The sequence below is a fragment of the Trachemys scripta genome, chromosome 10 (genome assembly GCF_013100865.1).
Source record: "Trachemys scripta elegans isolate TJP31775 chromosome 10, CAS_Tse_1.0, whole genome shotgun sequence".
NCBI lineage: Eukaryota > Metazoa > Chordata > Testudines > Emydidae > Trachemys > Trachemys scripta.
Genome location: NC_048307.1, coordinates 9,620,266 through 9,644,156, shown reverse-complemented (window position 1 = coordinate 9,644,156; position 23,891 = coordinate 9,620,266). Strand labels below are relative to the sequence as shown.

Below are 23,891 nucleotides of genomic sequence, written 5' to 3'. Positions count from 1 at the left end.
TTTGGGGTAAAATCAGCCTCAGCACACTTGGGGAATGACATAAAAAACTGGATTCCCAGCCCCCTGCACTCATCACTAGCCCCTGCTCTGTTCTCTGAGGGGCAAGACGTGGCAATACCTGAGTTTGCAATAATAGGAAGCTGTGGAAATTAGTTTTCTACAGAACCTTTCATCCTCCCCATATCGAAACCCTTTGTGAAGTCAGGATCTGTGGGAAGTGTGTAGGGAAGCAGCACTGCTATGATCTGATCAATAAAAAGTTTTACACATAGACCTGGATGTTGGCAAAAGATGGCTAAGGAGTGTAGCCGAAACAGCTCTTCACATGAAAACAAGATGTTTATTGGTAGTTGAATACCCTGCTAAGCTGCAATCAGTGGCCGGGTCATGTAAATTGAAGTCAACACTGTTTTAGCTTGGAGTAGGGCGCAGCAGGTTAGGGCTGTGCGTAGGATTCGCTGAAATTTCCCTGTCCCAGTGTGAGATCACAGGATGATAAACGTGCAGCATCACAAGACCCGAGATTGTTGATACTGGATCTAAGAGTTAGAGCCAATAACATTTTATATTATCCTGTAATACAGATTCTTCACACCATGAACTAGTTTTCCTGGATTTTTATTGAGGCAATAGACAATAAAAGGAAACTAATGGATAAGAAACCACAGAAGCAAGATAGCTAAGCTCCCTCCCCCTATTGCATGACAGTCCTCACTGTCTTAGCGCAAAATAGCACCACCACATGAGGCGTGACAACAGCAAAGGATGTTCATGGAGAGTAAAGCTTACTAGATTGCAGCTAGATTTTTCGACATCCATCAGTATGTTTCTCTCTCTTTGCACTAAGACTCACCATTGGGCTAGCCCATGTAATGCGACACCACTGGGTGAGCCATCAGCAGTTGGGGTCAGATCTGGGACCTCCTGAAGCGTGAGACTCTACTGTCAGAGCTAAAAGACCCAGCTCCATTAGTCCAGTCTGTAGCAGGAGCATCACTCTCTATATGTGGCCCAGCCACCACTAGAGGGTGACAGAGAGCCACATGGAGTAGATGTGAGTTATGTGGTATTGGGGGCGGTGTCTTTGAGGACTCAGCTTGCCAGACAGAAGGGCTGGATGGGGCACTGGCTACGCACAGCAGTTGGAACTGGACACGGACTAGCGCCAAGCTCATACAAGCACCTTAAACACGAACAGATCACTGAACACCACAGGTTACGCTCAGAGGAGGCTTAGATGATAAGGTGGTTGAAACACAAGTGTCTGGTCTATCTAGTGGTCTCACCATTGCTAGCACCGTTGGTAGGAGAATTCCTGTAAGTCCTCAGCGTAGCCAAGACCAAAGAGCACTGAGTGGTCCGGTGTTTGACTAAGGTTTGACTCACCCCAAGCTGAGATGCCTCTTAAGGAGAAGCCAGTTTCTTATCTGGTGGGGATAGAAGTAGGTTGAGTGTAATGAGTTTGCAGCAGTACTTTTCTGATATACCATATAATAATTCTGTAGTATTGTGCTATGATCCTCCTTGTGTCTCAGCAGTATCATGAACAGTAATACAGATTAATAGGCTGATCCTGCAACCCTGACACGTGAATGAATAATCTGAGTAATTGCCCAGTAATTGAATTTGTCCTGGTAAATTAATACATTCTAGCCAATGTATCAAAGAAATTATATAGCTGTCTGAGGGTCATGCTGGCCATAGGTGAAACCTCAGAACTGTAAATCTAGGGAGAATTACCTTCCAAGACTATCGTGTAGATAGAATGAGTTCAGGCAGAAATGCTTAGGCCATTCTCAATGCTCTAACTATATAGGTAATGACTAGTAAAGCAGCCATTTCGCAAACAATATTTTGCTGGTTTAACAAGTTACTGGCCCTGTTTGTTCCTTCCCCAGGCCCATGGGTTCGTGGGAAACTCAAGTTATCTCTTCTAAAGGGTGTTAGATGGGAAAGGTCTGTCCCTGGCTGGGATGGTTTCCCCCCTCATCCCTACTTCTAGTTCTTAGTAGTTTCCTTTCATCCCTCCTGGGCCTTTGTGAAGACAACTTTTAACATGCAGTGCATAGTGCTGGTTATAGGGCTTTAATGCACAGCTTTGAGCATGTTATTCCCCTCTTTAAATCCCTTCACTGGCTTCTCATCCCCTTCTTCATCAAAGCCAAGCTCTTCACTTTCAAAGTTCTTCATAGCTCTGCTCCAGCCCAGGGCCGCCCAGAGGGAGGGGCAAGTGGGGCAATTTGCTCCCTCCTCCTTCCCCTTCCCCTATCCCCCGGCGCCTCAGCGCGCCGTGTCCAGGAGCGGCCCTGGACAGCGCTACAGCCATGTGGCCTGAGCTCCTCCCACTCGGAGCCGTGTGGTAAGGGGGCGGGGCTGCGCGCTCCGGCGGGCCAAGCGGCAGGAGCTCCTGGACGTGGCTCGCTGAGGGTCTGGGAGGTGGGGGTAAGCGGCATGGTAAGCCCCTCTGAGCCGGGCACCCCCCGATCCCATCTCCCCCCCAGCCCTGACCCCCAGCTCCAAGCCCAGCCTCTCTGAGCCGGGCACCCCTTCTCTCCTCCCCCCCCCCCCGCAGCCCTGACCCCTAGCTCTGAGCCCAGCCCCTCTGAGGCTGACACCCCCCTGACCCCATCCCCCCCACAGCCCTGACCCCCAGCTCTGAGCCCAGCCCCTCTGAGCCAGGCACTCCTGGACCCAGAGCCCAGCTCCCCACCCAGCCCTGGGCAACAGTAATGCCACCCCCAGGCAGCGACAGCCCATTGGCGCCAACCATCACCATCACCCAGTGACAGCCCATTATGTAATTGCAAATGTATACATACCATTAAAGCATTTAATTTTTTTAAATAATGTATTTAGTGTATTTTCAAATTACATTCAAAATTTCACTGGCTATTTTTTACATTTCCAAATACATGTTACCATAGTATTGCAACTTTTTTTTTATGGAAGGGGCCCCTGAAATTGCTTTGCCCCAGGCCCCCTGAATTCTCTGGGCGGCCCTACTCCAGACTACACCTTTGTTTGCCTTTTCCTCCTGCTTCCCTTCTCATTGCCTGTACCACACTTCCTCTCTGTTTGTCTCTTCCCACCTCCTACGATGCCACCCCCTATGCTTGGGATTTATTTCCCTTCCTTGCTAGGATCCCTCTTGCTCCACATTCAGATCCCTTCTTAAAACATGCTTCTGGCTATGTCTTTCTCCACGAAATGAGGAGAGACTATTTCTCCAGCTTACCTCCTGCCTCCTGCCTGTGCTCTTATTATGTCAGGTAGGGCAGTTTCAGACCTAAACTTCATTCCTGCTGATGATGTCTCCCTTTCCTTACTACAGCTTATTGGCCTCAGAAACATTGAATTAGCAAACCCAGGCCTCCTGCACACAGAAGACATTATTTCCACCTCATTTGAAGTTTACTGCTCCACAGATTTTTGCTGTGCTCCTTCCAGATCCCTGGTAATTTTGCTCCATAATGATGGGAGCGGTGCCTTGTAATTAGTTTGAGCGAGGGTGCCATTTCCTAGAAAATGAGTTGTTTTGGGAAGGTACTGAGTGTTCTCTATTCCTGGGAGACATTAACCCCTGAATTTTCAAACTGGTGCTTGGGGCTTTAGTTGTGCTAATCACAGTGAAATTCAGTGCTTTGAAAATGCATCCCTAAGTCTTACACTCAGATACGCCCCAGCATTGTTCTCACAGGCCAATTTATGCTTGATGCTGCAAGTCCTTGTGAGGCACCCAGCTGCATACACAAAGCAGTTGTGCTCCAGTGAAAGTATGAGTGAAGTCCAAACATGGGTACAAGTTAACGCAGGTGCTAGGCATGCTACTATACTACGAGCAACAGCTAGTCACAAGTCCCTTGTGCTCTTAATGCAGGGGCGGCTCCAGGCACCAGCGCAGCAAGCGCGTGCCTGGGGTGGCAAGCCGCGGGGGGCAGCCTGCCAGTCGCTCTGAGGGTGGCAGTCAGGCGGCCTTTGGCGGCTTGACCGCGGGAGGTCCGCCAGTCCCGCGGTGTCGGCGGCAATTCGGCAGCGGGTACGCCAAAGCTGCGGGACCGGCAGATCACCCGCAGAAATGCCGGTAGGGTGACCAGACAGCAAATGTGAAAAATCGGGACAGCGGGTGGGGGGTAATAGGAGCCTATATAAGAAAAAGACCCAAAAATCGGGACTGTCCCTATAAAATCAGGACATCTGGTCACCCTAAATGCCACTGAATCCGTGTGACCGGGGACCGCCCGCAGGCATGCCGCCGAAGCCTGCCTCACTGCCGTGCTTGGGGCGGCAAAAAACAGAGCCGCCCCAGACTTAATGCGTGATCCAAAGCCCATTGAAATCCTTCTCTTTGTTTCGGGGGGGGTTGGGTCAGCCCCTCGCACCCTTAATTCAAAAATGTGCAGGGTGAAAAAGGCACAGGGCAGGGACAGGCTGTGTCTGAGCAGATATAGGCTTAAATATGACCCTCACCACACTCATGAGGAATGTAGTTACATGTTCTCCCTTCTGCCTCACTCCTGCTACTAGACAGGAGTAGCTTGGCAGCTGTGCAGCGTTGTTCCCATTAATGAAGGCTCAGGCTCCTCCGCACGCTTTGTCCCGCTCACCACTTTTACCTTGTGCTTATCCCCTGCCCTTTACACTGCCAGCCCCTGGTGTTGCTCATGATTTCACGCTTTACTCAGCCACAGACTTCCCCACTTCCATAAAGCTCTTTGGGAGCCTTGGAAAAAGGGCACCATGAGACTATAATGTATTATTGACATTTACGTTAAGAGTAAGAGCGTGTTACTTAAAAGTCAGAGGATGCAAAATTAAGGCCGCCTGTGTGACTGAGTGCCACCCCCTTCTGCAAATGCACCTCACTATCATTCTATACGCGATCCCATTCTATTTCTCAAAGCAAACAATATTTTCCTACAGCCTTAGGGTACATCTATATTGTAATCAAAGGTACGATTGCCTCAGATAGACATACCCACTCTAGCTTTGATCTACCTAGCGAAGATAGCAGCAAAGCCTCACCAGCACAAGCTTCAGCGTAGACTATACAAACCCTCCAAGAACCTTCGGGACGTAGGCACGTTCCTAGCCAACGCCAAAGCCCATATTGCCACAGTTTCACTGCTATTTCTACCCAGATTACAGCTAGCATTGGTATGTCTCCCCAAGATGCAGTCACACCCCTAATTGCAGTGTAAACATACCTTTGGTACACCTGTGTAGTTTCTTGTAACAGTTAATTCTTGTCAGCTCAGGCTATTTTTATGATGATGATTCCATAATGCCGTTTTAGGAAGGTGCGCAGGGACTGACACAAGGGCTATACACCTTACAAGGAGGGAGCCTTGCTTCAGTCTGTTGCAAAGTTACTGTGCATTTTAACTTAATCTGTATGTGGATGCAGGATGGAATTCACCCCATGTAGATGATGTAAGGGCCGGTTTGTGTCCTGCCCTGTTTGTCAGGTATTTAGAGCTGTGTCATAAGTTCTGCACATTGGCTGTGCTTTATTTCAGAGTTACATCTATCTAGCAGTAGGGCTTGAGAACAGATGCTAGGGTGGTTTTTTTTTTTTTAAACACTGTAGAAGAAAAACACACTCATCTTCCAGAATTGGGAGTTCTTTTGACAGCAGAATAGAGTGATGGATATGCCAGGGCATCAATTCATCAGAACATCAAGGCATGAGACTGTCTAGTGCCATTCATTCTTGTCGTTCGAATCCTCTTGATGTGTAAGATCATATTAAAATCCTGTAAAAGAGAGGCGCAGCATGTCTTCTTGTCAAAGATGACTACCCTGGTTCATCCATCCAGCTCTGGTACACGGGAGGTGGAGAGGGAGCTGTTAATTGGACAGTTTGTTCAAGGTGAAGCAAAAAGAAAAGTCTGCTGGCCCTGCGTTCCAGAGTACTCCCATTCTCCAAGCTGTGTATATAAGATGTGTGGCAGTGAGGACACCTTTCAGTTACCATTGGATTAGTCGTGCATTTCAGTGGCATTTATTGTATGCAGTTTCCCCCACCCAGGTCACTATAGAATTTTGCAGCATCTTTCTTCATCTTGGTGATGACAAAACAAATTTGCCTTTCTCTGCCTTTTTGCTGTTTTCTGTCCCTGATTTTTTTTTTAAATGTATTGAATAGTGAATCGAGGGCTAGATTTTTTTTAAAAGGTATTGAGCTGCCTACATTGCAAGTAGGTGCCTAATGAGATTTTCACAAGTGCCTCATTTCAGTTGGGTATGGTATTTTTCACATCCTGTCCCAAGCGGCTGGGCAGTGTTGCTATTATTGTGAAGTAGATTAAATGTTTTACTCCAGAAGCAACTGTTTTTCAGTGTTCAGTTAAATTCTTCCATTATTATTATTAATATTACTACTGTAGCATCTAGGAGCTGTACAACCACTGAACAAAAAGACAGTTACGGGTTGTTGGTAATGTTTAAGTCTGTAAAGGCTTTGGGATCCTTGTGGATAGCAGTGGTGTTGGTAGAGGTGGTGCAGGGAAATCCATGCCCCCATTTACATCTGTAGAACCCCCAATATAAGTTAAAATGTATTAATATACATACTCTTGTTACAAGAAAGATATAGATAAATCAACTACTTGATCCCTTTATAATGCTTCTTATATATTAAAACCCCCAAATTTACCAGTTGATTTAGGTCTTCCATTTATTTTCTTAATATGAACAGTTAATTGTGGTGAGAGATTTCGCAGAGGTTTTGGCAGAGTTGAGATTATATGGTTGCTATAAGCTCCAGTGGTTCCACTGTTGTTATGGTTAAAAGTCAAGGTAAAAAAATGTGAGAGAAATTTTAGTCAGATCGATCTGAAACTAACCATGTTAGTACAAGGCAAATAGTTCTGCAATTTTCATCCTGTGCTGCCATCTATGGTACACTGCTGAACACAGCAAAATGATCAAGGGCTAAAGAACTACATTGGTGAAAGAGTGTAAAAGACAGAATGAAATCAACAAACTAACTGCAGCCAGCAAGTTCGTTTGTGGTTCCTAAAGATTCCTGCATGTTATGGATGAAAGTGTTGATTCACCAACTGTTGCTTTAACACTACGATTCAGTTTTTGTTGGACTCAAAAATGCTTGGGATTCACTTGCGGCATTAAGTCATAGGCCTGGATAGGGGGTGGTGATGTGGAGATGCACTGTCCCTATGAGTACTCCAGGATGTGCCCAGAACTCCCAAGCATGCAGTGGGGAGCAAGTCAAGCAAGTCTGTGACAAGTCAGCTCTTCCATCTCCTCCCCAGCATCCTCACCCTCCCAACTCATTGGGATGCTTGGTGCCGCTAGCCAGGAGCAGTCCTTGATTGCAGTTGAGGGGAAGTTCTCTTGGCACTTCCCCCCTGTTCACATCCATGCAGGCATGGCCATATTCAGCCCTTTGCTGTTTGATGAGTGCTTCCAGCAAGAAGGAATGTGCTGCAAATACTAGCTATGCTCTTGTGCATGATTTTAGGCATCCCTAATTTTACTTTGTAACCTTAGTTCTTCCTCAGTAAATCAATAAAGCCATGGCCTGCATTCTCCAGGCAGGGCTGTGTATGCGCCACATTAGGCGATATAAACCAAAAGCCATTTTTTTGACTCTGATGAGCAAAGGGGGGAAAAAAGTAGGAATATTTTTTTAAAAAAACCAGATGTTACTTTCATGCTCTGATAACTCAGAAACAGCTGAATGGGTTTTCTTCAAACTTCTCTCACACAAAAAATTCACCTTTAGCCTGAGAACAAGCATGAGAAATTGCAGCACATCGGGGATTTGTAGTTATTTATTTATTTGTCTTTTTTTTAAAGTTATAAGGATCCCAAAATAGTCAGTTCAATTCTCACTGCTGCCTTAGTGTTAACACCAGCGTCACTGCTCTGGCTCTGTAATGATTATTTCTCAAGAGCTTTGGGGCCTGTATCTCTGGCAGTTCTACCTTCAACTTTTGTTATAATAACTGTATGTGGCTACATTGTGGTCCAGATTATTTAGTACATGATCTCGGGATAGAGTTGCCAGGTGCCCAGTTTTTGACTGGAAAGTACAGTTGAAAAGAGGACCTGGCAGTGTCCGGTCAGATGTACTGACTGGACACCAAAAGACCGGTTACCATGGAGTGGGGGGAGGCGCCAGGTCATTATCCTGCACCAGCCCTTGCTCAGCCAGGGCCGCCTCCTACATTCAGGCAGGCTTCTTGTCAGGCTGCAGCAGCTTCTGTCCCAACCCCGGAGCCCAGCTGGGGAGAGGGAGGGAGGTGGAGAGGATCCAACGAGCGACGGGGGAGGGGAGTGAGCTATGCGGGCTGGGCCTTGGGGAAAGAGGCATGGCCTCAGGGCCCAGTTACCAGGAATTAGAAAGGTGGCAAGCCTATCTCAGAATGGGGCTTTGCTAATGCACCTGAGAGAGTGACATCCTTTGGTGAGCCCAGTTTAAGTGTTGCCAACTTTCTAATCGCACAAAACCAAACACCCTTGCCCTGCCCCTTCTCCGAGGCCCTGCACCACTCATTCCATTCCCACTCCCTCCATTGCTTGCTCTCCCCCACCTTCACTCACTCGCTCATTTTCACCGGGCTGGGGAGGGTCCCTGACAACCCACCATCTAACCTAGAAAGCCAGGTGGGGGAAGAGGACTGATTTGGGAGATAATCAACTGCGCCTTCTCAAGGAGCTGATACGGCAGCCAGCAATCACCTGGCCATGAGGGAATCCCAGGTAGCAGAAGGGGCAGTGTCATAGGAACACCAAGACAGTTCTAATCCACTGGATGATCCTCCTGTGGCCAGTAATGTTGACTTTAGAGCTACTTTGTACCAGTGGTTTGGTGCAAAATGGCAGCACATAATCTAGGCCATAATTCTTAGTTTTTGCAATTAAATGAGCACTTCACTCCAATGCTTTACAATTCTGGTGGGGAAGCAGAAAGTCCCAGTGCTACTAAACACATATTTGAAGCAGATCCAATGAGATAGAGTCCCAAAAATTTATTACTTGTATGGCACCAACATTGTACTGGATACTTTAGCATGACTGTTTGAGATTGACATGCTTAGCATGCTCCTAAGGATACCGAGGGACACAACAGACAAAACACCCAATTTGCAGACATTAATGGACAAATAAATCTCAGACTGTTTGATTTCAGGAACTCAAGCAGGCTAGTGGAGATATGAGATAAAAGGGGCACCATGTTGCTATGTATACAGCATACCTGTCCTCAATTACTTCTTTATGGGAACAAAGGACAAGAATGCCAACACCATGGAAATCTCAGACTTGATCCTTATCCATCATTCTGAAGCTCCTTCCTCTATTTTCCATTTTAACAGTTCCAGTGAAGAGCAGCTGGCAGGGCTGAAGACCTTTCAAGGAGCCTGATCCTAGCACTGATCCTAAAACAGCATGAGTTAAATAAATGCCTCTCCACTCTCCCAGCTGACACTACACCTGTCTGACTACATTTGTTGTTTATAGAGTGGCTAAATCTGCTGGACATTTTGTTCTAGTAAAATACCCTCATCTCCAAAGTAAGGGCCCAAATCTGCGAGCCCTTGCTCTTACAAGTAATTCTCACTCATGTCAGTAGCCCCATTGGTCTCAGTGGAACTACTTGCATGATTAAGGGCTACTAATGTGAAGAAAGGTGTGACCGCTCGGGCCCTACATTGGGATGGGGAGAGAGTGGGTTAATCACTCAGATAGGCCATGCAAGTGCCAACTGATTTCTGGAGGCCAGGAGCACCAGAGGTTGAAAAAGAGCTGTTCATAACCTCTGCAAGTGTTCTGGCGAGAGCAGCCCTTCAGTCCATATTGCGCCATTGAAGCAGGTCAGACTCTGTACAATATGATTCTTAGGCTGGCTGTTAACTGTTTGAATAGAAAATTATGTGCTAAATGAGACACTGGGAAACAAATTGTATAATTTTAGTGACTGGAGTGCCAGGCAGTCATGCTGTAGCAGTGCCTGGCCCAGCCAAATGTGTAGTGTGATGCATGCAATAATGTTGTCACACACCCAGAGGAAAGCACAACAGACACAGGGTTTTTTTTACCAATAACTAGCACAAGCCATTTCCTGGGGACTAAGGTCCAGATGCTCAAAGGTATAGACTTTTAACTTCCAGGGACGTCAGTGGAAGTTAGGAGCCTGAATACATTTGTGGATGCAGGCCTAACTGATTAGTGAAGATGAATAGTCTAAGTATCTTTTTGGGAGGTCCCAGTACTCAACAGTTTCACCATGTACATGTTTGTCTTAATGCCCTCGAGAAGTTAAAGGGAGCGCGCCAGAGAGGTCACACACTAGTCACCAAAAGGTGAAGGTTCTCGGGGTTTTTCTGAGGGTGGAAAAGGAACTCACGTAAGCAGTTTGGGTGGAAGCTTTGCTTGGAGTGAAATCAAAGTCTCAGCCTTGTCTGGGGAGTGGGCTGAGGGTCTGAGTGCTTCCTCTTAAAGGCTTAGTTGGGCCATCCAGGGAGTAAATAGAGGTTGGGCTATGACTGGCTAATAAAGCTACAAAGGAATAGCATCTCCAAGTCTTGAGCTGGAGACTGGGCTGAAAGCAAAACCTGGGTTATGATTTTAGCTAATGACGTTAGCTATAAACATTTCCTGTTTACACCTACGGTAATTCCTCTGCTGTTGTTCTCTCAAGCCTCCTTCAATTTTCCTTTTACATTTGTATATGTATTTGTAAACAGCCAATTACTAGTGTTAGACTCTGCAAAGAAATTGTGTTGTTTTTGTCTGTTTTGCCTTCTTTACTGAGGCTGCTTTATCTAAAGTAACAGTTGTGACATACAAAAGAGGTTGGGGTGAGGAAATGGAGGCTAAGGTGACGCATGCTACTTTCAAGCATACCACTTATTCTTACAAGAGGGACCCAGGGAGATGGCCCTTACCCCTGGAAAATGTAAACAGTTAAAATATGGGTAATTTGGTGGCGGTGAAAAACCTCATTTCACTTTGCCTTCTATTGAGAAGATCCAGCCAACTGCATTTGATCAGCCAGTTGATCAGTCCGGGATTAGAGGCAGTCACATCAGCTACCACATATGTATGTATGTATTTTTCCATAATAATTATTTCTTCCAAAAGAAAATCAAAATCTAAGTGTAGCTAGAACTAAGAAACAAGAATCCCCGCACCCTGCTTCTCCGTCTGACACTCTGACCCAGGCTTGATATGCTCACTTAGGCTCCTTTCAGTTCCCGGCATTCTTCTTGGTTGCCTAGCAATCTTTTTTATAACATATTTTATGAGACTTTATTTCAGTGGTTCATTTTCCTAATACTGAATTTCTGTCAGAAGCTGCAGGGGAAGCATGGAGGGGGCCAGAGATAATATCGTAGCAATTCATTACAGTCAGTGGTATGGCAAGAAATATAATAAAACAATCATGATGGACACTTAACAACAAGGACTTAAATTGGATTCCAGGGAGCCAGCACAATGCTAGAGATAGTCCCTATTCCTCGAACCAGCAAAAGCAGTGCCAGCAAATATTTGCTAATACACTGAAGCTCAAAAGCAAACAATTAAAAAAAAAGCCCACCCCAACTGTCTTGCCCACAGTTGCTACAGGCCCTGTGTTTGTAAGTTGAATATTTTTAAATAAACACCTGAGAAAAAAAGCAATCACCAGCAAAACTGTTTTTGGTAAACGAGACCCAGTAACAAGGGATAGATACTAAGTGACCACTTCAAATCCAGTTTAGGTTGGTAGTAGCCAAAAGTTATCATCTCATGCTTGTTTAGTGGCCTATGCAAATAAGCGTAGAAGTTTCAGTCAAGTCCTGGTGGACACGTGGACACATCACAAAATACAGCACCAGATGGCTCCTTTTGTGTCAGTCTCAGTGGAAAGGCGGAAAGTTGAATAGGGTACAAAGGCTGAACAGCCTTGTCCCTTCATAGGGCTGAAAAAAAACGCTGCCTCCCCTCGGGGAACGCTTGCTGTGTTCTCCATGGTACGAAGTGAGTTCCTATTCCCGTCACTGGGATTTCCAGGTGCCTCCAGCCCCTTCCACGGGAAAGCTGTGCCCCAGGGTGAAGCCAAGCGACCTATGGACCTGCAGGGGATGGTATAATCGTGCCTTCTGCCCCAGCCCTGGGGCAGCGGTGGTCCCAGCCCCAGAGACCCCTGCCAGGAGAAGGGGACTGCCCCTGCAGGAGCTCCCAGAGGGCATCAGTGGTTATCTAAGGACCGAAAGGGAGCAGACGCTCTGCGTCCTCGCCTTGACGGGGGCCTTTCTTCTGGGGCCAGGTGCAAGGAGGCGGAACTGGCGCGCCAGCTGGGCAAACGGTGACCAGCCAGACAGGCTGGCTGACCCCAGACGGCCAAGGGTCATGGCCGGCCTCGGCCTTGGGCAGCCCTGTCCCCAGTCAAGCCGGGCTGCAGGGAACGGGGTTGCAATGGCAGCCTTTGGCCACCAGAGGTCGCCGCGGCGCCTGGCCTGCAGGGAAGCGAAGCAGCCGTGAGGAGTCTGGTCTCTCTCGCTGCGCGACGCTCCCCCTGCTGGGTCGCAGCGCGGAGGGAGCCGCTCCGAGGGGGAGGAGCCGGGGGAGGGGCCCAGGGCGTGGGCTGCCCCCTCCCCCAGCCAGCGAGTCCTCCTCCCTAGTCCCCCTCCCCCAACAGCCCTTCCCAGCCCCCACACTCCCCCTCAAACAGCCCTTCTAGCCCATAAAGGGCTCCCCAGACCCAGGGTGGCCAACATTGTATTTCAAAAATAGGGGGCTGTTTTCTTAGCCCCCCTATGGGGGAGGAGTAGTGCCCCGTGCCCACCGGGCCGGGGGTGGGTGCCCAGTGCCACAGGAGGTCGGGAAGGAAACCAGGTGGCAGTGGAGGAAACCCTGCGCTCCCTGCAGCAGTCAGGCAGGACCCAGGCAGGGCAGTGCTGAAGCCAGGGCTTGGGGCCGGAGGCGAGTGGAAAGATGGATCCGGGAGTGATGGCCCCCTGCTGACTCAAGCCCTGGACACGGCCCGTCTGCTTCCCACACACAGGCTCTGTCTGGCAGGAGAAGCGGACCCGGGACGGGACTGTGTGCCCTGGGGCTGTGTGCCCTGGGGCTGCGCTGAAGGGCCCCCCGGTCAGGAAAGGGCTCTGGCTAGTACTCCCGGGGTGCTGCTGGTACAATTTGTAGCATGGGGGTGCTGAGAGCCATTGAACCAAACTGTAAACCCTGTGTATAATGGAAACTACTTCAAGCCAGGGGGTGCCTCCAGGCCGCCCACACCCTTAGTTCCAGCACCTATGTGGCAGATTCTCTCTGCCAACATTCCCAGCACAGGAGCATAACGGCTGGTTGGTGGCTGCTGCAACAGTGGGGGAGCGAGGCGGGCAGGGAGCCTGGTCCTGACAGCTGAGACCATCTGCAGAGTCCCATCCGCTTCCCCTGTTGGATAGAGCCCCCACCTGACTCCAGCCTTTCAGCCTGGCCCCATCAGATCCTCATGCCCGCTGAATAACGTTGTCACACACCCCTGAGGGAATCACACCCCATAGTTTGGGAACCTCTGTGCCATAGGGAGATGGGTTCAGTAAATCATGGGACCGATTTTGTGTTACTACATTGTCTAATTTTACAAACTTTATAGCATGGGAAGGTAAGGTCATGAGAAAACTGGCTTTGCATAATGATGATATTTGAATATGTTGAAATACGGGATAAAAGGCATCCCATACTGATTTTGTATGGGATAGGCAATTTCTATTTAAATAAGGGACGCCCCTATTAATACAGGACTATTGACAACCCACCCAGCCCCTCACCCCAAACAGCCTTCTCCAGCCCCCCAGCATACCCCAGACAGCCCTCCTCAGTCTGACCCACAAATTGCCCTCTAGGTGCCAGTTTCCCCAGACGCTCTTCAGCCATGAGATTCACACACATACCCCCTCCCCAACAGCCTCATTTTCCTCAGAACACCTTCACCTCCTCACCCATCCCTCCATCCCCAGACACCCAGCACCCTGTAACCCAGGACCCTCAAACACCCATCAGCAATTCCACTCCCCTCTCAACACCTTCCCCTCCAGTCACTCTCGAACACCCACCGATCTACACTCTCCAGATACCCTCCAGTACCAACCCACTCGTTTACCCTGGTTGTCCCCAGACTCCCTCCCACCTTTCCCAGACACAGCTGGCCAGCTCTGAGCAGCTACATGTCTTGCCCATGCCACTGTTTGTGGAAAGATTTGCTCACTTCAGGCTGGTGTTCATGGTCATATGCAAATCTGTTTCAAATATGCAAAATAGCTCAGTATATATTTTGCATAAAATGTCACACCCGGACCCTAACAAAACTTGGCAGCGATGTCTGACCTGTAGTCAAACTTAGCAGGGCTTCTAAGCCTGCCCAGCATTTTCCCTGTTGCTTTCTTTATGGGAGCAGCTTATTTGATATGTGGCCAATAGGTCAGCTTTAAGGGTTTGATCCATGGAGGTGCTGAGTACTCAGTCCCCAGTTGAGCAAAGTACACAAGCAGGTGCTTACTTAGTCCAATTGACGTGAGTGGGAGTGCTCTCATTCTTAAAGTTAAGGATGTGCGTAAGTGCGTTGGTTGGGGACAGTGTGTTCAGCACCTCTCAGGATCAAGCCGATAGGTTGCTAGAGAGAAAGTAAAACCGGTACAAGGGATCATTCTTCTGTCTTAAAAGGCCCCCTTGAATGAACCTTTAATATAATTCACTCACTTCACTGCTGTTAAGTGGCTGATTTGTGTCTCTCCTTGGAGAGGTAATTTAAGACAAGTTCTGTACGTCTGTACGTCTAGCTGGCACAGGTTTTTTTCTCTGTATTGTATTTTTTGGTGAGCATGACACGTATTTTGGATGCTACTGTAAACCAGAGGGTCACATGCTTTGTAGCTCCTCTAGGCCGAGCTCACTGCACACCCCAGGAACTCCTTGCCTCCCTCCATTCCGCCCACAAGCTTTCTGGGTGCCACCCTTCCTTCCCCCTCTATTTCAAGGACTTTCTGCAACTCCTTCCCCCCAACATGCCAGGGCTGTGGATGCTCCTTGTGTCCCCTTCCCCCCATACCAGGGTCCCCCATTGTTCCCCTGCCATGCCAGGGGCTCTTTGTGCCCCCTCATTACCCTCTTCTTTCCCTCCATGGTTCCCAAGCCCCCTTCCCCACCTTGGCAGGGGCTCTGCGTGCCTCCTATTCCATTCTCCACCACATATCACGGGCTGAGATGTCCCCAATGTCCCCCTCCTTCCATACCATTGTTTCTCATTCTCTCGCCAAGCCAGGAGTTCTATGTGCCCCCACATACCCTGCTATATCAGTGTCCCTCATTCACCACCACTCCCATGCCAGGGCATCTGTATGCACCCAGCATTCTTCTTTCTTTGCTTTCTCTCTGGCAGATAACTCATTTGGGGTGTCAGCATTTTAAACTGTATGAGGATAAGCAGAGCTGAGATTGGCGGGGTGGGGGGGTGTTGTTGTTGTGCTGAAAGGTGTTAATGGCTGCCAACTACCAGGTTTTTGGTCTCTAGACAATTACAGAGGTGCTTAAAGCTGCAAACCAGATGCAAAGGGCGCCATGTCCGGCCCCCCGCCCCCCATTTTCCCTTTCCAGTTTTCTGGTTTTCACCAAAATAAATAGGATTCTGGCCATTGATGCCTAAAATATACCCTGAAGTTTTGGAATTGTCCATATGCAGTATTCAAAAGTGATGGCATTACAGACAAGCAGAAAAATGCCGTCAAATTGAGTGTAGGGCCTTGCTTTGCTCAGCCAGTAAATGCATCTGAAACTTTGGGGATTTTTTTGGATTCTTGAAAACCATTGGCCTACAAAATCATGTTATTGTCCACTACCATATTCCTTTTCAGCCTGATATATACAAAGAATAAAGGCAATAAAATACACATAGCTGTTTAAAATAACATTCCCTTTGTGTCCCTCTCCATCCCTACGTGAATGCGTGACCTGTTCATGGGATTGGATTGACAGTGTGGGAAGGATGTGGAGTTCCTGATCTTTGTTTAGTTTTGTTAATACAAACTTTTTCAAGAACAAATCATTGTTTTAAATGTGAAAAAGATCTTTACCCTATTTTTTTTAATTGAAAACCTAATTTTGCCCAGGATTCTTAAGTAAGGAAGCCTACTGTTCATATATCTTGTATTAGATTCAGCCTATTTGTTAAACTTTTATACAGTGTCTGTCTCAGTGAGGACAGCTGCTGAGCAAAGATTTAAATTTTATAAATACAAGTATTTGTTAGAACAACCAATATAAATGTTTCCCTCGCTTTTTAAAAATTCCAATGTCATCAGTTGTTTGGGAGCAAACATGCATTCACCTGGACTGTCTGAAAACCAGCCACTATAGCGCTAAGGACCCTGAAAGTGAAAATGACTATAAACAAAAGTGAAACAGACATCATTGATTTTTCGTTGTTCAAGGTGAGGGACAAGCAAATTGGGTTTTTAAAATCCTTTCACTTTTAATACTATAAGGGCTTGTTAGTAAGGTAGGTAAATAAATGTGTGACTTTTAAGTGGACAGTGTGCCTTTAAAGTGATTATAAATCATTACAAGTCCAATACTGTTTCCCAGCAGTTACAGCATATGTTCTTATTGCATTAACTTCTCTAATCAAAATAGTTGAGGAGGAATGGAAAGAGAATGCAGAATGGAAAGAGAAAATGGATCAACCATTAAACTAGGACTGAAGTGGGAGGACTTGTTAGTACTGTAAGTAAAAGCAATGTTTTGGATTGCCCCTCCCATGGAAATGCCCTTAGGAGGAGAACCAGTAGGAAACAGGAGTCTCCCCCTATGGAACAAAGTCCACACCTTGCTAGAATACTCAAGAGGTTCTTCCCCCAGAATCTAGAGATTCCAAGGGATTCTCAGGATGTCTGGGCCCCTTTGGAACAAAATTTTTAATGCTGCCTTTGCTGCTTCCCAATTCAAGAACAAACTAGGGGCATGAGCGGCATGTGAACTGCCGGCTCTGGGAGGCTAGCCCTGGGCCTTGCCCCTTCTGCCCAAGGCCCGTCCCCTGCCGGAGCCCAGAGGCCCCCCACCACGGCCACTGGGCCTTCCTGCCCCAACCCCAGGCCACCCAAGCGCCCCCAGCCCTGGAGCGCCGGGTAGGCAGCGTGGCCTCCAGCCCTGGAGTGCCAGGAAGGCAGCATGGCCCCCAGCCCCAGAGTGCAGGGCGGGCAGCACAGCCCCAGCCAACCCAAAATCCTGGGCCACAGGCCGGTCCTCCCTAATCCCAACCCGGCCATAGGGGAAGAACGCCAGCGGGAAGCAGAAGGGAGCCTCGAGGCGGAGGTTGGCTGGGGCCACACAGGGCTGTTTGGAGAGGATCAGCCCCGCCCGGCCTGCAATACCCGCCGCCCATGACTGGGGGCCAGTTACCTCCTCTGACTTAATGACACCCAGCATAGATGCTCCAGCCATACCCCCTTTCCAGCCTGGATCTGTGCCCCTTCTGAGGGCTCTTCATGAGGTTCAGGCCAGGGGGATGCTGCTGCTGCTGCTGCCTCCCCAACGGTGTGGGACAGGGGAGATGGATAACATGGATAACACCCACCACATTCTTCCTCTGGGTCCAGGGCCAGCTCCAGGGTTTTGGCCACCCCAAGCAGCCAAAAAAAAAGCCGCGATCGCGATCTGCGGCGGCAGTTCGGCGGGAGGTCCTTCACTCTGAGCGGGAGTGAGGGACCATCCGCCGAACTGCCGCCAAATAGCTGGACGTGCCGCCCCCCTCCGGAGTGGCCGCCCCAAGTACCTGCTTGCCAGGCTGGTGCCTGGAGCCGGCCCTGTCTGGGTCATAACCAGGCCCCCAATGTACAGTATACAAAATACAGACTTGTGGGATCCCTGCGCTGGAGAAGACGGGCTGTGTATAAAATCAGATAGTAGTAATACAGACACTCTTTTCTTAACCTATGTATTACATAATTTTAACATTCGCTTTAATAACGTTTTTAAATTTGTTTCATCTGAAGGGACCGTTGTAAGCCAGCTCTAAGGCATGTTGCCCCAGTGCTTAACAGAGGCTTCTCTCAACATGACAGGTGAGTGGAAGCAGCAGAGGAGCAGGGATAAGAAATAGCATGTGTTCATTATCTTCCCTCATGGCCAGTTAGTGGCGGATTCTTCTGCTTTCAGTGAGTCCCCCCACATCTACCCTCTGCAGCCCTGCAAGCCTACCCGGTTGTACAGTCTGCACATCTTACTCATATGGTCACGGGCAAAACATTTCCATATGGCGCCAGAAGTGCCCATCTATTAGGTGAAGTACACACATAGTGTAGCTGCTGAGAATGGGTCAGATCTTGCACCTCCAAAGTCAATGGGAGTAGGGCCTGGCCCCGTGTTGACTTTTCATCTTTGTAAAGCATCTTGCTTATCATAGACATGTTGACAGTGGGACGTGGAACATTTCCTACCAGACTTATGACATACAGTCATTGGCTCTGATTTCGAAGCAAGCACTTATAGAAGATGAATGAGATATCTTAGGGTTACCATACGTCCAGTTTTTCCCGGACATGTCCGGCTTTTTGGTAATCAAACCCCCGTCCAGGGGGAATTTCCAAAAAGCTGAACATGTCCGGGAAAAATACTCCCTGGCTTACCTTAGAGCGGGCGCCGGGGGCTGCTGTGCTCTCTGACTCCTGGGCTCTGTAAGAGCCGAGCTGCCCGAGCGCTACCGGCTTCGGGCAGCCCCCATGCCTCTGGACACTGCACCCCCGGCTGGGCACTTCCCCTCCCGGGCTCCGGGGGCGCAGGGTCCAGAGGCATGGGGGCTGCCCGAAGCCGGTATCGCTCAGGCAGCTCGGCGCTTACAGAGCCCAGGAGTTCAGGGAGCACAGCAGCCGCCGGAGCCCGGGAGGGGAAGTGCCCGGCCGGGGGCGCAGGGGCTGGAGGCATGGGGGCTCCAGACCCTGCGCCCCTGGCTGGGCGCTTCCCCTCCCGGGCTCCAGCTGCGCTGGGGAAGCGCCGGCCGGGGGCACAGGGTCTGGGGGCTGCCCGGCAAACCGTGAAGCCGGTAGCGCTCGGGCAGCTGTTTCACGTGGCTGGGAGGGAGGAGGGGGAATGCGGAGCACTCAAGGGGGGGCGGAGTTAGGGCGGGGACTTTGGGGAAGGGGCGGGGAAAGGGCAAAGTTGGGGCGGGGTGGGAAAGGGGCGGAGCCAGGGCCCCGTGGAGTGTCCTCTTTTTTTATTTTTTAAATATGGTAACCCTAATATGATATCTGAGCATATACTGGGGCATAGGCACGGGCTTCCTCTGGACCTGAGGGTGTTCAACCCCCTGCTCTGCCCCAGGCCCCGCCCTCACCCCATCCCTTCTCCCAAGTCCCACCTCTTCCCACCCAGTTCTGACTCCTCCCCTGAGCATGCCCCGTCCCAGTTCCTCCCCCTTCCTCTCAGAGGCTCCTGCATTCTGCAAAACTGCTGATTGCCGCAGGTGGTAGGTGCTGGAAGGGAGGGGGAGGAGTTGATCGGTGGGGCCGCTGGCGCGCGGGAGGCACTGGCGGGGAGGAGGAGAGCTGGCTGCCAGTGGGTGTTAAACATCCGCTAATTTTTTTCCGTGGGTGCTCCAGCCGTGGAGCACCCACGGAGTCAGCACCTATGCCTGGGGGTAGGCAGAGGTCTTTGAGGAGGTACATCAGCTCATCTAGATATTAGCCTACTTTTACAAAGGCTACATAAAAAACACTAGTGAAGTCAGTACTAACTAAAATTTCATACGACAATGACTTGTTTATACTGCTCGATATACTATACACTGAAATGCAAGTACAATATTTATATTCCAATTGATTTTTTGTAACCATATTGTAAAAATGAGCAAGTGAGCAATTTTTAAGTAATAGTGTGTTGTGGCACTTTTTTATGTCTCATTTTGTGAGCAAGTAGTTTTTAAGTGAGGGATAACTTGATGGTATGCAATACAAATCAGATTCCTGAAAGGAGTATAGTAGTCTGGAAAGGCTGAGAGCCACTTTTCTAGAGAAATACTTTGCACTCACATAGCATAGAGGTTGCTATGGAAGTAAGACACGTGAGGAGGGGAAAATGAAAAGAATGAGCAGGCAACTTTCCTTTCTGCTCCCAAACACTTGTACTTTTGACCATAAGAAGAATGGGAAGTTCCTGTTCGTCTGCAGTCATAGGCGCTGACACTGTGGGTGCTCCAGGCCCACGGGGGAAAAAAAAATTAGCAGGTGCTTAGCACCCACTGGCAGCCAGCTCCCACTCCCTCCCAGCATCTCCCGCCTGCCATGGATCAGTGGGAGTCTGCTAAAATAGCACTTGCATGCATACCACATGTAGGCTGTCCATTGAAGACCTCCAGATTCTGAGAAAACGGAGGTTTGAGGTTGCTAGTCAGAAACTAATGTAATTTTGCTTACATTATCCTGGCTTGGATTATGGGTCTGATTAGAAACTTTGTGTATCATTTACACTCGAAAAAATGAGAGTACCATCGGCAGAAAACACTACCATTCTGATTTGGGTAGTGTTTTACACTCCCTTTACACAGGTCTAAATTACAACTCAAGGTGCAAGGCAGTGAACAATCAGGCTGTGTTTTCACTTCAAGTGTTTTGTAAATATCACATAACAAAGTGTGTAGTTTTACTGGATTCTCTAACTTCTTGAGGGTGTTGTAAGGCAAGAGGCTTAAGATCAGCTGCCCTCAACCATCCAAACAATGCACATAGCTAGTTTACAGTAGCAGATGGGCAGTGTATACCATAGTTGGGTTGAGTTTCAATTTCAATTCTAACTGCCTTTTCCAGTTGTTCCTAATAGCCTCGAAACATATTCCTTTTTGGCTGAGATTTTCCAAGTGTGATCTCAGCCCAAGGAAGAATGTTATTTCAATTATTTGTGTTACATTGATTCATCCATTTTCCAGCTCTGTGTTGTAAATAACACATCGTTTCTCTGTATGCTCTGATCAGAAATGTGCTCTCATAATTTAAGAATGACTGAAACCAAGAACTTCAAACTGGGCTTGTTGTATTTATCTCACTGAGATCTAAGTTTCAAGCCAACTTTGAAGAAAATTGATTCAGTAGTTTTAAAGCTGCAGATGAAAGTAGCTCTATAAATGCTATAAATTATTATAAACACACTTCTTGAAGTGCTGTCGCTTTTATAACATTATTTTTATAATAAATAGGCTTGTCCAAGACCATCTATCATGGGATGTGCAATTCATCAGTTTCTGGCACAGGTTCTAGTAAATGGCCAGGGTATCTGCAGTGGAAATGCAAACAACAGATCACATAATGTCTTAGGAATTGCAAGGTTTGAGCATTGGATTCTTCCAAGTCTTTTTTTTTTTTTTTTTTTTTTTGTTTCAGAGAACCTACTGTGATAATATATTCTTGGTAAGTGTGATTACCACACACAGAGGCCATGAAACCTACACACACAGAGGCCATGAAACCTAAACAAACTGTGATAGGAACATTTTCAGAATGCCAGATTTTATAGTAAACAAGCTCACAGCAGAACATTTGTAAAATAAATGGCTATGGAAAGAGTAGGCTTTCTGAAGGGGTGAAGTTCTCAGAGTGGAGTTGGAAGAGGAAGCATTGCTGTTAGCTTTACAAAGTGTTGAGGATGCTTGGCAGGCACCTTGTAGGAAAGGAACAGCCCCTCGCAGGAAGACACTGCTACATTTTAAATTGTCTTTTTCTTAAAGTTTCTGAGCAAGTCCGTGAAGAACTAACCCGATCTGAGGGGACTGGTGACATTGCATCTTTCTGGCATCTTACACCAGAAATTGTCTACATTCCTTTCTTTAACTCTGCTACTGACTGTTCATTTTAGCATGGCAGGAGGAGGATTACATAGCTACTAGAACAAATTTTTAGCATTTCTTGCAGACTTTGGGAACCTTGGTGCTCCCACCTACAGTTCTTGAATCAGTATCTGCTGTTTGAGCAACATCAAACATTTTTTAACCTCTGCCATTTAAAAGTGGTAGGAAAAGTCAGTGTATTAACATTTCACTCCTTTCATAATGTAGCCTCTGTCACATCTACTATTGGGTTTGCACCTATTTTAGGTCACAAATGAAATAGTTTTGGTGTTGTTATGATTTATTATTTTTATTCTTGTAGTGTCTAGAGGCCCCAAATTAGAATACAGGGCCCCATTGTGCTAGGCATTGTGTTCTCGATCTACTTTGTAGAGGGCATTTGTCCACACATCATACAGTGAGCACACAGGTTGGCACAGTCACATTCTTGGCTCAGGAAAGAGTCCACAACTGGAATAGGTATGGGTTGCTGCAAGTCAGGACTGAGTTGCATTCGCAAAGAATATCAAGGAATTCAGGAGGACCGAATGCATTGGCAGAAATTCTTGGGGATGCTTGTGTGTTTAATATATTAATAGAGTTGTAGGTGATTCAAAACATAAATAGCAACAATAAGTTGGTTGGTTGCATTTAGTGCTTGCACATTGTTTATTGTGTATGGATTGCTTGATTAAAAAAAGTACCAACAGATGATTATATGATCGAAATCTTTGCCTTTATTTCAGGGTTGTGTAATTTCACAGGTGGATGAGAAAACCCGGAATTAAAGATCATCCTTCTGGAACAAGTCATGAGGCTACCTTGGAGAGCAGGTCAATTAGGAAAGTAGCTTCACCAACACAGAGAAGGGTGTTCGTTTTTTACATCTGGTTCAAGTGCATCTGGGCAAAAAGCACAAGAGTGTGTTTGAAAACAACTTGCGGACGGAAGAGAAAATGAGAAAGGTAGTCTGCTGTATGTTTAAAGGGGCAGCACTGAACCAGTCCAAAGATTTTTTTATATTGTATCGGTGTGTTTGAGTGGCAGGCAGTGTTGTTGTAGCCATGTTGGTGTGCGTCTTGCAGTCTCAGCTAAGTCCCTAATAATCTACAGTTGAGCTGTATCACCTAAACCCATCAGAATGGCACTGTGTGCTCAGGAGAGAAGTGGGACTGATCTACCCTGGAGACAGCAGAATCTCTTACACTTCGTAATTGCTTTCTTTCACTCTTCTACTCAAGCTCCGTCACTAGGTCAAGGCTGTGCTCATTAGGATAGTTTTCATTGTTAGCATCAGTGTGTTGTCTAGCTAGTGGGTAAATACATCAAGCAACCCACACCCAGCATGCAGTTCACATCTTTCCTCTCTGTCAAGGCTGCTTTTCAATTCTGCTTTGTTTGCGGATTGAGCAGGTTTCCTGCGGTGCTGAAGCCAGTCATAATTTTTTTGCTGAACTGGGACTTGATAAATATGTATTCAGTCCCATACACCAAAATGGCTAGAAACAACTTGGCAAAGAGCTGTAGAAATGCACATTTAACCAGTCTGTGCTACTTATCTGGCAGAAATGGAAGTTAGTTTGTTTTTTAAGCAAACACCATATACCCAGATAAATGCAGAAATGTTCTCTTTATCACTGTTTAAAACAGATTTTTATTTGTCCAGCGTGGTGGTATCTGGGTGCATGATGCTAAGTAAACATATCAACACATTACATTCAGTTGTCCACAATAGATAGCACAAAGCAGCCACCCCCTGCAATATTCCACCCCACCCAACTATATCAGTGATATGTTGTCAGATAAACAGCTGACCAGAAAGATGTGCCTTGTACCACTCACTAAACCCAGCATAGTATGGCTCTATTCCAGCCTCCCGTCCTGTTTGTTTTAACCTTTGCTCCTTCCCCACTCAGTCATCCTATCATGCTGACAGTCCCTGTGGAGCCCATCAAATAAGTATCTGTCTCAAAGTGGCCAGAGGTGTCACTACAAAGCAGCACTGCCTGGTCTGTATTAGAAAAGTTGCACAGAGGTAACTAAGGGTATGTCTACACTACGAAATTAGGTCGAA

General features: G+C 47.6%; 1 long non-coding RNA gene across 1 annotated transcript; it reads left to right on the top strand.

Moving 5' to 3' along the window:
* Nucleotides 1-16,360: 16,360 nt before the first annotated feature.
* Nucleotides 16,361-22,872, top strand: LOC117883506. The gene is made up of 3 exons (XR_004647301.1): nt 16,361-16,731; nt 18,000-18,068; nt 22,564-22,872. It is a non-coding gene; the product is annotated as an uncharacterized LOC117883506 (long non-coding RNA).
* Nucleotides 22,873-23,891: the final 1,019 nt, after the last annotated feature.